Raw genomic sequence first — 16,060 nt, 5'->3', positions numbered from 1 at the left:
GTAAGTTGTAGAAAGTTTTTGGAAAATGTAGTTGAAATGAATTAAGTTATAAGTTCTGTTTTTAGAAAAGTTCGCATGTTCCTCTAGAAAATCCTATATTTCCTACTTAGATGAAAGCTATGTAAAAATGATTCTACAATCCTTTCGATGAGTACTAAATGAATACAAGTTATATAAAACTCGGAGTAAACAAAAAATCGACTGTGCACTTCTATCCTAATTCCACAACCAAACAAGGAACAGGAAGTAAAGCGAATAGCACACATCCCATTGTTTGTTAGCTCCTTGTTGTATACAACTCTGGTGTATTCGCTTGTTACTCATGGAGTTAATTATAATAGTTCCTTTATATTTTATGAAAATATTCTTTAAGAAAACCTTATTTCTTATAGTAAAATAGTGACCACAGTGATTACTTCTATAATCGCTTAGTTTATACTGGCTATATATAATCTAGTATCGAATAGATAGTTAATTGGGTGCATCTGCCCTATGCCCACAACCAAACAAGGAACAAGAAACAAGGCGGAAGGCACACATCCAACGACCTATTGGGTATTAATGATATATAACCATGATGTATAAACCAAGGTATTATAGAGTTAATCACCTAAAGTTCTTTAAGTCTACATTGGTTTAATAAAATGTATTAAACCCTTTACTAGGAAGTTTCTAATTTTGTTTACTGAAAGTTCTGATTTGAAAAGTATGCTTTGTACTAGAAGATTGTGCATTGAATTTGTGTACCAGGTATGGAGTACGGCTCTAACCACTCAACTTGAATGAAAAGGATATAGCTTCAAGCTTTTACCAGGTAATCTTTCCTTCTTAGAAGAGTTTAAGCGCAATGGATCTCAACTCCTACACTGTCTCGCACAAATATGTACTCCATCCAACTGAGCCAATAGAAGCGGTTAGAGTCATTGGCTGATAATGGAGCAGGGAACAGTCATCATGAAAAGGTATCGAACAGTGGAAATACCTATCAGAGCACACTTTAGTATGAGTACTTGTCGTGAACTGGATTCGAAGCAGCACCTCTAGGAGCAAAAGACAGGCCCAGTAAACTACCATTCATTCTGATCGTGACTTTGTTTACCCAGTTCGCCTCACGGCTAAAGGGTACATCCGGGGCCGGTCACATGGACCTACTTACCTTGCTTGTAGACCAGCTGCAGAGCTAACCCTTGTTTTATTGGTTTGATGCTACCAAGACGATTTCTTTATGCCCATCAAAGGACCTCGAGATGCTAATCCACAAAAAACGAGACGAGAAATTCGAAAAAAAGAACTGATATACGGAACGAGGGCAACCTGTGGAAATACATCGGTTTCTTACGAGTACAAAGGAACTCTTTCTTGGCAACATGGACAACTTCTAACGATGTTTGTCTGCATATCACTAGATCGATTGGTATCTTTACAAATTTATAAAGCTTTCTTCTCAATTCATACTTAGCCGCGAGTAATCTACGTTTGTGATCTCGTATATTTTGCTTCTCCGACATCTTACTGACTTTCCCCCACATCTTTTTGAAAAAATCCGCTCCACGGTGGTAAAGTCTCATCTTGTGTGTTGGCCGAAGTTACAATAGTGACATTGAACCCTTGAATATGTTCGAAGATCTCGAAATGATCTTCGAGTTCTAGGGAGAATTTGCAAAACTCCATTTCCATCAAGAATTGAATGGAATTTTCCCATATTTTGACTGTAAAATCTAACAGAGACATTACTGCGGAGATTCTTACCAAAAAATGAGACATTCCATGCCCTCGGGGAGTGCTTTGCCGTGCTAGGTCACTGACATATCCTTTTTTGTCTTGATTTTTTCTCAAGAATGGATTGGATCGAAACTCCTTTCCTGTTGAAGCCCTTTATGTCTGTATTAATTTCTGACCGCACGGAATCTCCATAGCCAATTTTCCATTTTTTATTATGAAATCATAGGGTGCTGCCTTTGGTACTACTCTTATTTTACACGATCCAGGAACTTCCATAACGTTGGCGTGATTCGGTTTGAGCAACGGATCCTGACGTGATACATCTTCGTAATGAAAATTGAGTGTAGACATTCTTTTTTTCTTTCCCAGTATCGATAGAATGAGCACTATGAACTATATGCTTCAAAAAAGATAGTTGTAAAAACATCAGAGCAATATATCGTAGTGTAGAATAGATTTTTAGTAATGGGGATCACATTAGTAGGAATATAGGCTAGTCTCCAGATTCTATCCTTTTCATTTTTGTAGTGAAAGCAATAACAATAGGATTTTAATGATCTTCTTTACTTAGGTTTTATACTGACATATCAATTTGTTTTCTACTAGCATATCATCCACAAAGACATTCCTCAAGCATAGAATATCAGGATTTGAGCACTAGCTCGTCCAATCTGAACCAAGCTCAAAGCTAAAAAAGAAGAAGGAAACACCCTCTTTGTCAGAACAAGGAAGAACTGTTGATGTCAAACCAGCTTTTCCGCTCTTTCCCTCTCTTCTTTAGGGATTAGGGTGGTGTGCTCTTCTGAGTGGGTGTGTGTTGTGCCAGTAGGCATGCGTATAGTATAGAAAGATTCTCATCCAAGGACACTGGAATAAGGGTTTAATGACCTAAGTCTGGCTGCTAGAGATGAATCGATGTACTTACCTTACCAGCCTCATACATCTTCCCTGGTCCCTGCTCATTGCAAGGAGGAACGAAGGACTTTTGATGCTGTCCCAGAGCCGGCTTGGAGGGATCCCGATATCGATATGCTCTGCAGGAATATATAGATAAAATATGGATTGGATCATGGCCCGGATACACTCGTCCCTTCTTTCTCCGTCCAGATGCCCAGAGAGGATGAAACAAAAAAGGTTGAGATTCGCCGTTCATTGTCTCGGTTCGGCTCAGACTGGTCTGACTTTGGGGTTGGGAGAGATCGGAAATAAGCTTCTGTAGGCTTGGATGGAGCTATTTATGGTGAAGAGGAATGAGATGAAATGGTTTCGCATGGTTGTTCCGTACTTTAGTCTAATTCAGTTCCATTAGGGGTTCTTTCGTTAGTTCGATGCAGATTCATAACCATTGGTTCTAGGGAAAGGGGGATCACCAGCAGAGGTAGGCTCGCACTTAGATGTTCAATACCTGTTGTGCCCCAACCAAATTTAGGTGAAGGAGCTGGTCGTTGCTTGGTTTTCCCCATCTTATAAGTCAAGCTTGGAGGGGATCTAACCATTGAAGATGCAGCTTCTCCGGATGGTGGTTCTTCCCATCTAGAATGGGATTTGTCGGTGCCAGGTGGAATCCTTTCATTGAAGGTCAGGAAAGGAATACAATTGAGGTGTGGATTCACATAGTTAGTTCGCACTAGCTCGTACCACCTTGAATTGCAGTCGGCCTTAAAGGCTAGTAACTAGGATCAAGGACTAGGAAGGGAAGCTCTTCTTGTCTAACCGGTCGGATTTGAAGGAGAAGAAGGAGTAGGAGCAGAGCGGAGAATCTTTTTTGATTCCAGCTGAGAAGACTAGTAAAAGGAAGGATCAAAAATGTTATATATTTCAGGAGCTAGATCAGTTGCCGATGAACAAGTCAGAATTGCCTCAACGAAAATAGATGGAATTGGGCCTCAAAAATCCATTCTGGTTCGTTATCGATTAGGTATCAGTGGGAACATAAAGATAAAAGAATTAACTAAGTATCAGGTCGACCAAATTGAACAAATGATAGGTCAAGATCATGTTGTTCATTGGGAATTGAAGAGGGGAGAACGAGCAGCCATCGAACGATTAATTTCTATTTCTTGTTATCGTGGAATTTGTCATCAAGATGGATCACCCTTACGCAGTCAACGAACTCATACTAATGCTAGGACTTGTCACAAGCAAATTTGGAAATGAAAGAAGCCTACTGAAAGCCTTGGTACTTGTCTGATCAATAACACTATTCAATAGTTCACTTCAATTTTGATTGGGGGATTTCACCGGTTACTAATCCAGTATCGGTATAGTAGGCCTCCTAGGCCACTCCACTAGTGGCTCGGCTTCGTTCTAGAAGCTACTGCTTCCGCCTCTCTAGGCTTCGCTATCGCTCATGACTGGTATATGGATCTCTTTATGTAGTGGTTGGGCTTCTAGAAGCTTCGCCAGAAGCGACTAGTCGCTTCCTGAATGCCCTTTTCCTTGCCGCCAAACAACTAGGAGAGTCAGCAAGCTAGCTTGCTCGCATTCTAGAAATAGTAGCTTCCGTGCGCTTCCTGCCTACTGAAATGGATGTGAATGATCGTGATAACTATTAAAATCCTATTCAGTCTTATTAGATATGTCACTGAAAGAAAGTGATTCTGTTCCCTCTTTTTTTTAGGATTCCGAGGATGGGCCGGCCCATCCTAACATCATTTATGAGGAGCCGAACGACGAAGCCTCCTCCACAGATAAAGATGTCTCCGACGCAACTCTCCTGACAGTCAAAACTTTATCTATTTATTTGTTTTTTGGCGGGTTCGGTCAGGAGGGACAAAAGAGAGATTCTATTAGTCAAAAGCAGATACCGCCCTCCCCCCACCCCATGCTCCTACGGTCCGCTTACCGAGGAACAGAAAGGAAGGACCCGAGGCCAGAGCAAGTTGGGTTGGGGTATAGAGTCGTAACCGCGGTGGGGGTGACAAAGGACGTGCTCGTACGGTTCATATAAGGAAATGAAAAAGTCATTGATTGTTGGGAACTTTCACTCCTCTATATTTGAAATATGCCTTTCTAGGAGCATTATGATCTGCATCTCAAATGGTCCCTTATGAAGTCTCTAGTGGTCTTATTCTTATTGTGAGCCTTGTGAGCGCATTTGGATCCCCGAAGGAAATCGCTCGGATGTTCCCCTAACCCAACCCGGGAACGGACAGGAGGGAACTGCAACATAGGGAATGTTCGCGTCTTGTCGCAAGGCTCATTTTGAGTTGTGGGTCATAGGGCGGGCAACTTTATCTGATCAATGGCCGGGGCACAAGGATCCTAGTACTATCCAGGTGCGAAGAAGCCCGGAGGTGAATGCAATGAGCAGAAATCTCACTCACCTACCTAAACGACGAGCAAACACTCAAACGTGAGAGCAAGGGATCACCCAACGAATGGACAAGCTCAAAGGGGGAGGAGATAGGGGGCAAGAACCATGTTTTCAGAGAAGTGGCGGTCCGAATCTTATCTGAACTGCGAGAATAACTCACTAAGCCGTTCCATAAGGGGTCATTCTCCCAATGGGACGGGACCAAGCCTTTAGGTTGTTTAAATAGGTTGGGTGATAGATCGGCCATAGGAGTACTCCGGAATATAAACCAGAGCAACAAAAGTGGAGCATACGGCGATGCCTCCCGTTTTCATTTTGTGGAAATCCCCGTTAGAGGAAAGGGCTATAGGTGATGGTGCGTTCTGCTTCTTATCTAGATAGGGGCACTGAAATCCTTTCTATGGGCTCGTGCATGGCAGCTGGTATAGATGAATAAAGGTGGACCAAACATGACTATATTAATATAATAGGCGGCAAAACGGAATAGAAAAGCACGGACAAGCCACATGCATGGAAACTTGCACATGTGGTTCTGGCCGTGGACCCCGGTATACTGTACTAATATGTGTAGGTCCCCATAATTTGAGTGAGATTGTCATGGCACAAAAGAAGATTGTTGGATTAATGTCTAAGTCCATAACTATAATTGGTAAGACTTGACCCGACCCGACATGGTCCATTTGGGTTGCATGGCATCATCCATTTGGATAGAGTAAAATGAGAGAAATAACACTTAAGGTTTGTTAATATATTATAAGTTCTAATATATTAATAAGGTTATTTAATTAGTATTGATCAAGAAATAATTTGGAATTAATTAAGTGATCAAAAGGAAACTAATTAAATAAATGGGTTGATTGTGTAAATCATTCACTCTTATATATGTGGGCTTGTGATCCAAGATTCCTTATGTTGGAGTAAGTCCATGGGGTGACCCATGGATGCTCCATGGAGGTTAAAATCCATTGAGCATAAGGAATGGGTAAAGTCATGAGTTACATGGTGAAACCCTAATAGCCACCATATAAAAAAATCCCATCGGTCAAGAAATCGTGCACTATGTGTGAGTGTGAGGGCTAGACAATTTCAAGGAGTGTTCAAGTTTCTCTCAAGTTATTCCAAGTGTATTTGGTGTTGTGTGAACCATTTGAGGTGTCACACTTGGGGCACTAGGCACTCAAGCTTCATGAAGACTTTCTACATCAAAGAGGTATGTATTCTATCTTGCTATATTCATTGTTTTGTATGCTAGATTAGGATAATACCTTAGAAGTTCATATTTGCATGTATAATAGAGAAAACATAGATCCAAGGTATTTAGGGTTACATGTACACTTAGGAGTGTTAGAATGCTCAAAACCCAACAGTGGTATCAGAGCCACGAGTTGTTTTCTGTTACACTGATGCAAATATTTTATTTTTTGAAACCTCCATAAGTTATGGATATGAAAAGGTTTTAAAAAAATTGATTCAAAGTTTTTACGGAGTTACAAAATTTGGTGTTAATGTTTTAAAGGATTCCATAACTTAAGAATAACTTATGGATCACCAAAAGTTTTTTGTGATACCTTGTTTGATGAGAGAATTTAAATTAATGAATAAAATTATGTGATAGTTGGTTTTAATCCAAATTAATCTAAAAGAAGTTCATAAAATGTGTTTATGTAACTTATAAGTCACATTTATGAATCTTAAAACTCATAAAAGTTGCCATAGGTTACAAAATGAAGAGTGTTTTTCCTCATTAAATTGTTTTATGACTCCATAACTTGTCCTCAAGTTATGGATATTCAAGAGTCACTTCATTAAAGTTTTTAAAACTTTAATTAAACTCATAAGTTAATAATCTATCTATCTATCTATATATATATATATATATATATATATATATATATATATATATATATATATATATATATATATATATATATATAGGGGGTATAAGGTTACTGCCTATAAAATGACAGTTTAATGGGTGTCCACTCTCACCCACCGCTTCCTTGACCGGTGGAGGGTCGTTAGCCAAACGGGTAGGACAAGGACTAGAATTCTACCTTCATTAAAAGTATTAATGATAAATACTAAGTAACTAAACTCTTACAAATACCCAATCTTAGTTACTTAGGAAAATGTGAATAAGGTGCTAATCCATGAAATTACACTTTGCACTTTGTTTAAGTCGGTTAGTGGAGTGTGTTTGGTTAACCGGCACAGTAACTCGTTTTTAACAAGGTAGGAAAATGGTAACTTAATGTTTATCATAGTATCGATGGAGCGTGTGTGGTTAACCGGAACATCGATTGAGGGGTAAACACTTAAGGGTACCAAGTAATTTGCATGGTTACTTCACACCTTGTTTTGTGATCCTCGGCATCCCAGTCACAAAACCTGAAGGGCACACTCGAGATTGAAACATGCCATTGAAAAGTTCAATGAATATCAAAGATCTAGGAGTTTCAAAAACCAATTAAAACCTAATAATACATTTCGTTTATCTTGGTGGAAATTGGTGAATCGTCATTCACCTACCTTCAAATATTTTATAGCTTGGATTACGGCATCCCTCTTCTAAGTTATAAAATAGTTTGTTGGGTCCTGGCCTTAATATTTCATATTGGGTGTCATATTAAGGACGTTAAATCAACTATCTTGAATATCTCCTAAAAAGATTTATGGTTTAGACATTTATGATCTTCCTAAATCTCTTGAAACAAGCTTTCCTAAATGAAGATGATGTCCCATGGAAATCATACTTCTTTCACCTACTCCAATTATTCTCCCTAACCCACAAGTTCTTGAAAATTTTAAGGTCACTCAAGCCCTATTGGCAAGCAAAGGTCTATGTGTGATCACATCTTAGAGATGTAGTCACATATTGACAAGCCGGGAGAGTTGGGTGTCAAACTGTTGAGAAAGTTGGTGCCTCAACTACTTTCTAAGTCACATAATGAGTTCCTTTGGGACTCCAATGAAACAGACTATGACAAGACCCTTAATGATCTTATCTATTTGCTAAGATCAACTTCCTAAATCTTGTGGGCATTGAAGATAATGACATTGGATATCCAGTAATGCTCTCTCTTTCCAATGGAAAGGGATCGGCCATAGTCAACTCGGTTGACCAAATGGTAAAGAGAGAGGCTAAGTCTGAGATAGTCCCATTATCAAGGGTCCATAGGTAACTATTGCCAAAGGAAGGGGCATTGGTTGCGAAGCTGCCAAATTTACCTAAGGATGTTAAAGTCAATAAGTTTGGCTCTACTTCAGGTAAAGTCCATTGTCTAACTCTATTAAGTGCATGCTGATTCTGATCGCGAAGATGGATTTCAATCGCATGGTTCGGTGATCAGAATTTTGGGCTATTACTTAAGAGTTATGATATTTATATTGCTTAGGAATAGATAACAACAAGGTTTTCATATGGATGTATGAGTCATGTGAAGGACTAAGGGATCGAGTACACATTCTTGTGCACTGGTCAAGTCCACCACAAAAGATCGATAACACTATTCGTCATGGTTTACTAAAGCTCCGTAAATATGATTATACTTACAAGCTGAAGTGTAACTCTAAGACATTGGAAAAGGTTCCAATGTATGGCAGAGCGAATAAGAAGAATCAAATTAGGCAGAAGGATAAAAGTTTCTCAAATCTGAAAAGACGGGAGAGTAGTTTAGTATCAGTTTTGTGATCATCTTAATGATTAAGAAACCATACCACAATTAGTTCTCTAAGGAAATCTTAGTGCATTCTTATGACTAAGATGAGGAATCTTGAATTGTTGAAATTGTTAAATCAAGAAGATGAGTCATACTTCGTTCCAATACAAGTCTTAGAGTCATACTCCAAGATTGTAATTTGAGTGACATGTCTTAAAGAAGGTTTAAAACACTTGTCAAATGTAAGAGTAAAAGTTTCCTACTCTTGTACATTTGAAATTGGTAAGTTGTGACGTTTTGGATAAAAGAAAGACCAACTACGGCAAATTATGTGAAGTTTTTGTCTTGATTAGAATCCACACTATCTCTTAGATGTTTGACAAGGGAGTCTTATAGGTCAAGAGGACAGTGGGAGTCTTAAAGGTCTTGAGAGTCTCAAGAACTAATCAAGAATAAAACCTGAAGTTCTTCACTAGCACACGACTTGAGGTTTATAACCTATCATGTTGACATATTATGTACCCATTCCAGTTAAAGTTGGCTTTGCATATGAGTTTTTAGAGTTCTCAATTGGTTGCACAACAACTTGGAAGCAATGGCAGGCCCTTGAGCTGCCAGGTGGTAGGAAATTAAGATTGAGTTCAATCCATATGAGTTTGGATTTGTCATTACCCTTGTCTTGTGATTATGGTTTTGAAAAATTCATATGGGTAGGAACTCATAAACCATAAAAATCTAAGTGTCATAAGGTTTCTCTCAGATTCATGAAAATTATGGTGAGGAAACACTTTCACTAAGTAGATTTTAGCTAGATAGCAATTGCGATATTTGCATTCTCAAAGTCGTTAGTAGAGCGTGTGTGGTTAACCGACACACTAACCTGGACTTGTAAGAAGTGGCAAAAAGGTCTAACCATTATGATTACGGCATCCCTCTTCATAATTGTTTAGACACACCTATGAGCTATCTAAGGGAAGGTGTATGATTTTGATAAAGTTTTATCAAAACAATCTAGTATCAGAAATCGGAACTTTGGTAAGAAAGTTAGCTGATTTCTGAGTACATGTCAAAGCTAGTGGGAGCATAAGTGTGATGCTAATAATCATCATGTTAGTGGGAGCATGATAATTATGATAAGTATTGCAAGTTAGCAATGTTAATTATAGAAAACAAAAGTTTCAATTGGGAAAGAGTTGTTTTGCTATAAATAAGGGAGAGGAAATTATACTTCATCTCAAATCTAAAAGCTTAGATTGAGGTTCTAATCGTATTTAGTCAAGGATATATATATGAATTTCATGTTGGAATGGCTCAACATAAGAAAATTCTGTATATGGGTCCATTATTTGCGTTCTAAAATTCAATTATGATTACGACATCCCTATTCATAATCTGAAATATGAGAACTTGGCAAATAGAAATGGAAATGTTATAGCAAAAGACTGGTTTAGTCTTTATGTGAGACATCATGAATCGTGTCCCATATGCTTTGGATATAGGATCGATTACATGTGCTATATTCATCCTTTCTAAAATTTTCCAAATGCCTGAGGCATTAAGAAGGGAAAAGGTCTAGAATTGGATATGACTAAAAGGATTAATCAATTGTCGAGGACAATCTAAGGTTTACCAAAGATTGGGTGCTCAAGGACAGTTGGAAGTATAGTGATAATTCTGGAAGGACCATATTGACATAATCTGTAAGGAGGTAACTCTTGTTCAGAAGTGTAGTCAAAATGGAATCTGGAAATGTTTCAAAGTTAGAAATTATTTAATCTGTGTAAGATTAGGAAACTTAATGCAAGAAGGATGTTTCCAAGGATCTGATCTCCTTTGGAATGCTCTGTAATGGTTGTTGTCAAGTCTTTCTGACTTCGTGCATAATCATTATAAGAGGATCAATGCATATAAGTTTAGAATCTAACAGATTTAAGTAAATCGCATGAATTTGGAATTCTTGCATTTGCAGTAAGGATTTGGGTCTGTGAAAAGAGAATCATTGAAGTTATTTTCAATGGATCTAGTTCACAAAGTAAAGATCATAGAAAAACATAGTATGCATACTTGGTGTATGGCATGACTAGTGTTTAGAAAACATAGTGTACATGCTTGGAGCATGGGACAACTATTGTTTTAAATTCAAGTATAAAGTTGATAGCTGAAACAGTATACAATGAATAATGTGTAATCATATGGTGATAAATAAAAGGTGTTTTATTTATGTTCATAGGTTTTGATACCATATTGGATTCAATTATTCTTGTGTTTCATTTTGCATGTTTTGACTTCCAGAATAAACTAGGTTATTCTTCCGGAATGACTAAGTTATTCAAACCATCCGCAGTCGGTCATATGTTGGAAGTAGATATGAATCAAGACTGTCATGGGTTGGCTTGTAGAGGTCTAAGATATTGGACAAAGGACTACAACACTCATGAGTGCTCATAAGTTCTGAGTATTGGATTCAACCCGCGCTCATTGGAATCACTTCATGGATTTTATCTTGAGAGATCATGAGACGATAATATCTTATATTCTTCAAACCTAGAGATATGAGTTGGTTGTACATTGATTGCACGAAAACGCATTCGGTAACTCGGTGTTATAAAACGTGCCTTTGTGTATGATTCAACAAGTAGTAGAACAAGCCATATGAGTTGAAGTTTATCCATTCCTTTTAGCTTCAAGATAAAAGCGATATCTATGGGCCCCTCGATGATTTGATGATGACAAATGGAAGTGCTCGGCTGGGCCAGGACTGATTTGATTTGTTCAATTAGTCAGTCATCATAAATCGGAAATCGGGAAACAACAAATGGACAGAGAGAATGATTATAATCCATGTATCAGTCCATATGATATCTAGAATGGAGGAATATATGATCCCTTATCTAATGGACAAGTCACTGACAAAGGTCAGAGTTCATCTACAAGGTCAGAGTTCGATAGAAGCTTTTGAGAGCTACGATTGCTAGTCAGTTCTTGAAGTCATACGCAATAATAGTTTTAGACTTATCCAAGTGGGAGACTGTTGGATTGATGTCTAAGTCCATAACTATAATTGGTAAGACTTGACCTGACCCGGCATGGTCCATTTGGCTTGCATGGCATCATGCATTTGGATAGACTAAAATGAGAGAAATAACACTTAAGGAAACTAATTAAATATATGGGTTGATTGTGTAAATCATTCATTCTTATATATGTGGGCTTGTGATCCAAGATTCCTTATGTTGGACTAAGTCCATGGGGTGACCCATGGATGCTCCATGGAGGTTAAAATCCATGGAGCATAAGGAATGGGTAGATTCATGAGTTACTTGGTGTAACCCTAATAGCCACCACATAAAAGAATTCCATGGCTCAAGAAATCATGCACTATGTGTGAGTGTGAGGGCTAGACGATTTCAAGGAGTGTTCAAGTTTCTCTCAAGTTATTCCAAGTGTATTTGGTGTTGTGTGAACCATTTGAGGTGTCACACTTGGGGCACTAGGCACTCAAGCTTCATGAAGACTTTCTACATCAAAGAGGTATGTATTCTATCTTGTTATATTCATTGTTTTGTATGCTAGATTAGGATAATACCTTGGAAGTTCATATTTGCATGTATCATAGAGAAAACATAGATCCAAGATATTTAGGGTTGCATGTACACTTAAGAGTGTTAGAATGCTCAAAACCCAACAGAGATATGGTCTGGTATTCCCTTGTTCCCTGTATTGGTTATGTTCTTTATTTCTTGTCTAGCAGAAACTAATCAAGCTCCGTTTGATCTCCCAGAAGTGGAAGATGAATCAGTTGCAGGCGATAATTTAGAATATGCGCGGGATGCGATCCTTAATAGCTCACTGTTGGCGGAAGCTAATGTCCCGGGGTCCCGGGGACTCATTCTGACTGAAACAAGGGGCGGGTCTTTACCAACTTTTCAATCTGCTATTTTAGGGAAGCCAAAAAACATGAGCGCCTAGCACGAGCCTGAAAAGGCCCTTTAGTAAAAACATAGAAGGTAAGGCCGGATTTCTAGCTGTAGTTTTACAACCATATGGCTTAGATAGGCCCTGGATTCTTATTATATTAGTAAGATAGGTTGCTTGAGCGCATTTTTACCCTTTCTGTTAGTAAGGTTGTCGTATCGATCAAGGCTAAACTTGAGCTTGATTGCAGTGCGCGCGTTAGTGCTTTACTAATAAGATAGAAGGGGCTTTTCTTGTTTAGTAAAGTCTCGGTTTTATATAGGATTAGGTGCGGCAGGGCACTCTTCATTCGAAACTAATGAATGTCAGGTTGGGGCTTTCTACCTTGTTATCAAAAAGGGGGTTGGGTAAAGCAAACTCCCTCCTTGGACGAGCATGGGCTTAGTCAAGTAGAACCGGGTTGCGCTGCTGGATGCTCCGATCGAAAAGAAATCAGTGGGGCCATGCCGGTATGACTGAATATGCGTTAGAAAGGTCAATCCCTCCTCTACGAGAAAAAAAAAGCGGGTCGAACCTCTAACAGCCCGCTCACTTCCATAGAAAAATATCGTGGCAACGTAGACCTAAGTGAAGTGGTCATATTGGATCCTTGGGAACCATCACAAGTACGGCCGACATCTATTTATTGAAATGAGAATGTCGTGTCGTCCATCGGAGCCTAGAAGAAGATGACTCGCGCAAACAACTGACTCCTCTTCAATAGAAAAGAATAGCGAAACCAACCCAGCTGGCTAGTCAATCTCAGAAAGAAGATAGGCCGGAAAACCGGAGACGTACGACCACGGTCCCAACCTTACCAGCACAGGGGGTGTACTAATCAATGAACCCCTGAAACCTACTTTCTTTTCTGAAAAAATCAGCCATGCCTAACCGGTCACGACATGTTGTTGATATTGACTGAGTTGGAGGGACTTTCGATTATGAAATCCATCCATAAACCTAGACCCCAATAACCTTCGTAACCAAAGCGTCACGATAACATCCAAAGGTCACCATTGGATTCTTAGGCGGCAAGGAAGAGGCTGTTACGTTAGTTGTAGCACACCTTCTCTCTTTATAACACTTCGGAAAGATTTTGCAGTCTTTTCTTATGATGACCTGGTCGAGAGAGTACGATACATCAGTGTAAAAGATTGATCCCTTTGGATCTTGGTCCATGATGGCCTTTTAATTAATAGAACTGGAAGAGGAGGAAAAGAAAGAGCTTATGATGACCATCTATTTGAGTCGATCATTTCGTAGATCTAATTCAAGTGTTTTTTTTTGCAGTGGAAAGGCCTTCAAATCTGAAGTTTGACGCTTAAAAGGAAGAAAAAAGCAGGAAGATGTACTCCATCCAACTGAGAATAGTTTAAGCGCACTGGATCTCAACTCCATACCTGGTACCCCTTATGATGACTTAATGTGTACAGAACATATATATAACTAAAATCGAATAGATAATAGGTTGGTTGAATCTGCTCTAAGCCTACAACCAAACAAGGAACATGAAGTGAAGTGGATGTCGGATACTATTTATATATATCCCTTAATGTATACATTAAGGAATCATACGGTTAGCATTATGGTCGTTTTTTACTGAATGTACTAGACCCGACTATTTTGTTTGTCATTTTTAAAGTGTAAGTACTGTAGTATTGTATAAAGTGACTACTATTGTACTAATTGCCTTAAATTGAGTATTAAGGTATAATGTGATGGCTAGATCCCATACTAAAAGCTCTCCCTGTCAAGAGATTCTGGGAACCAAACGCGACCTTTATAATAATTGCAAGCTGTGAACATCCACATTAAAATTCTATGACCATGTATACCCAATATAACGATCACCTTTTGTTTAGAACAATGCGTTAGTGATTCATTGGTATAGTTAAATCCTGTAAGTGTTCCATGCTATAGCATCTTAGTATGTTCGTTTTGTTATAGACTTATAGTATCTTAGTATGTTCTTTCTGTTATCGTGTATTGTATCAAGTATGAACTGAAACCCTAAACTGTACCCATTATAGTTTACTAGTATTCTACTTGAGCTGTTATTGAAAAGACTCATTTTACTACCAAGTTATGTTTGTACTTTAAAAACGGAGTTTTGTTCAACTATAAAGCAACATAACTGTAAAATAGTTTTTGAAATGTTTTGACCACTTATAGATGACATAAGCAACATTTTGAACAATGTTTATAATAAATAATTACACAATTATCATTGTGTTCAACTTGTATTCCCCCCTTAAAAGCATTTAAAATAGTTAAAAGATTCATTACAGGTTATGAACTCGCCTGATGTGGGTGATTCAAACGGGTATGCGTGTAAGGATGAGAAGTTCCACGAATGAAGTCCCGAGACACAACAAGTCCTAAATGACATATAATGACACATATTGGCATGAATATAGTGTTTATAAGCAACTATATGAAAGAAAACACCTTCCGGGACTAGGAAACACTTTGACCAAGTGTTGGAATCACATTTGATTCATCAAATTAGGGTAGAATGACACCAACATGAGTTTACGGCCATGGGTTTACGTCCTAAGGGAGTTTACGGCCATAAACGCATGGTCGCTCATGTATAAGTGTTAGTTTGAAAGCTTAGGAAGCTTTAGGGACTTTAGCTGTACACTAGGATGAGAAAGGCCACCTTCATTGTGGCTTTTGGTGAGTTTACGGCCCTAAGGAGTTTACAGCTATAAACGCATGACCATTTATGGATTTGAGTGAAGTTTAAGGTCTTACAAACATCAAGGAAGGGTTTTGGCTCACTAGCTTCTCATCTTATAGGGTTTAGGGCTCAAACATGCCCTAACATTGAGTTTACGGCCATGGAAGATCTTGGGTCGTAAACACATGGTGTTCTTGGGGAAAATGTGTGTTCGAACTCCCTAAGCATGAGTCCCAATTGGATATGAAGTATAGGGAAGAGTACTTACGATATAGAAGCTTGAAATGGTTGATATTGGCCAAGAACACTAGTGTGTGTTCTTGGTGAAACTTGAAGATCTAAAAAAAGAGTGATTTCATGGATGAAATCATGTAAGGACACTAGGTTAAGAGATGTATCAACAAATCTAGGAAGAATATTTACATCTTTTGAAGATCTAGGAAGGAAATTGGATGATAGTTGAGAGAGAATGAAGAAAATCCGGCCAAGGAATGAAATGAGAAGAAATGACCAAATTCCTTATACATGCACTTGAGTTTATGGCCACATGAGTTTACGGTCGTAAACTCATGGTCTTGTGGCTGTGAACTCATTTAGATGGGGTTAAGGTTCGATTTGCTACACTGTGGTCCTAGCAGGTACTTCCTCACACTTATTCCTTAAGTGTATTAGGCTCAAAACTCCTTAGAATAAACTTTAATTGGGCTAGAACTCCGTACTAATTAG

General features: G+C 38.5%; 1 pseudogene; it reads right to left on the bottom strand.

Annotated features, from left to right (window-relative positions):
- Nucleotides 1–1,397: 1,397 nt before the first annotated feature.
- Nucleotides 1,398–2,369, bottom strand: LOC122197797 (60S ribosomal protein L5, mitochondrial-like; annotated as a pseudogene).
- Between the last annotated feature and the right edge of the window lie 13,691 nt (nucleotides 2,370–16,060).

Source organism: Lactuca sativa, chromosome 4, assembly GCF_002870075.4.
Source record: "Lactuca sativa cultivar Salinas chromosome 4, Lsat_Salinas_v11, whole genome shotgun sequence".
Classification (NCBI taxonomy): Eukaryota; Viridiplantae; Streptophyta; class Magnoliopsida; order Asterales; family Asteraceae; genus Lactuca; species Lactuca sativa.
This window is presented reverse-complemented; position numbering and strand designations above follow the sequence as displayed.